This window comes from Trichosurus vulpecula, chromosome 7, assembly GCF_011100635.1.
Source record: "Trichosurus vulpecula isolate mTriVul1 chromosome 7, mTriVul1.pri, whole genome shotgun sequence".
NCBI lineage: Eukaryota > Metazoa > Chordata > Mammalia > Diprotodontia > Phalangeridae > Trichosurus > Trichosurus vulpecula.
The window spans coordinates 68,435,902-68,437,259 of record NC_050579.1 but is presented as its reverse complement, the minus strand read 5'-3'; the positions used below and the strand labels follow the sequence as shown (position 1 = coordinate 68,437,259).

At 38.4% G+C, this 1,358-nt stretch overlaps 1 non-coding gene across 1 annotated transcript; it reads right to left on the bottom strand.

The window, feature by feature from the left end:
* Positions 1 to 1,252: 1,252 nt before the first annotated feature.
* LOC118858906 lies at positions 1,253 to 1,358 on the bottom strand. Its single transcript, XR_005011022.1, has one exon. It is a non-coding gene; the product is annotated as a U6 spliceosomal RNA (small nuclear RNA).

Genomic DNA, 1,358 nt, shown 5'->3' with positions numbered 1-1,358 from the left:
CCAATTGATGGACATCCCCTCAATTTCCAATTCTTTGTCACCACAAAAAGAGCTGCCATAAATATTTTTGTACATGTGGGTGCTTTTCCCATTTTAATGATCTCTTTGGGATACAGATCTAGAAGTGGTATTGCTGGATCAAAGGGCATGCATGGTTTTATAGCCCTTTGGGCATAATTTCAAATTGCTCTCCAGAATGGTTGGATCAGTTCATAACTCCACCAACAATGTGTTAGTGTTCTAATTTTCCCACATCTTCTCCAACATTTATCATTTTCCTGTTTTGTCATGTTAGCCAATCTGATAGGTATGATATGGTACCTCAGTGTTGTTTTGATTTGAATTTCTCTAATCTATAGTAATTTAGAACATTTTTTCATATGACTATAAATAGCTTTAATTTCTTCTTCTAAAAACTGCCTGTTCATATACTTTGACCATTTATCGATTGGGGAATGACTTGTATTCTTACAAAATTGACTCTGTTGTCTATATGCTTGTATTGGGAATTAAGTTGGGACTTTTTCACTATTTTAGAATGATAAGTCTCTTTGATTGAGCCTTACTAGGTGAAAAGCCCCAGGCCCAAACCCCTCTCTGCTAGGTGCTAAATTGATGTGGGCATGAAGCCCTGGGGTAGGGGTGGGGCCCTAAGGGGAGTTGCTAAGACCAGAGCCAATAGTATGAGCCTAAGTTCTGGTCACTCAGATGACGTTTAATGATATCCAAAGACTGTATAAAAAGAGAGAACAGAACTATTTGCTTGAGGCTCTGACTCCTGGAGGAGTGTTGGCATGGGACTCTGGGCAGCTACTCTAAAAGCCTGCTGGCTCACCCAGATCTTGATGGTTTCTTGGTAACTATGAATTGTATTTGGTCTGTTTATAATGTACATTTGTAAGTTGTTTATATTTGCTCTGAAGTTCAGGGTGCTGGCTTTTTCCCCTGAACTAAGTGAATGATATTTGTATGTTGGATTGAAATAAGATTGCTAACCCCTTAACACTACTTTTCTTAGTAAAGCAGATCAAAAGAATCTGTGCTGGCAGCAGTCTTGTTGTTGGGCTTGTGTTGGTCTTTCACCCCCACAGCAGCTGCTAGCCAAATTGTTGCAACAATTCTTTAGAAATGAGGCCTTTATCAGAGACACTGGCTATAAAAATTATTTTTCAGTTTTCTGCTTCCCTTCTAATCTTGGCTGCATTGGTTTCATTTGTGCAAAAACTTTTCAATTTAATGTAATCAAAATCTTAACGATATGGAATGCTTCATGAGTTTGAATGTCATTCTTGTGCAGGGGCCATGTAATCTTCTCTGCATCATTCCAATTTTAGTATATGTGCTGCTGAAGTAAGCAT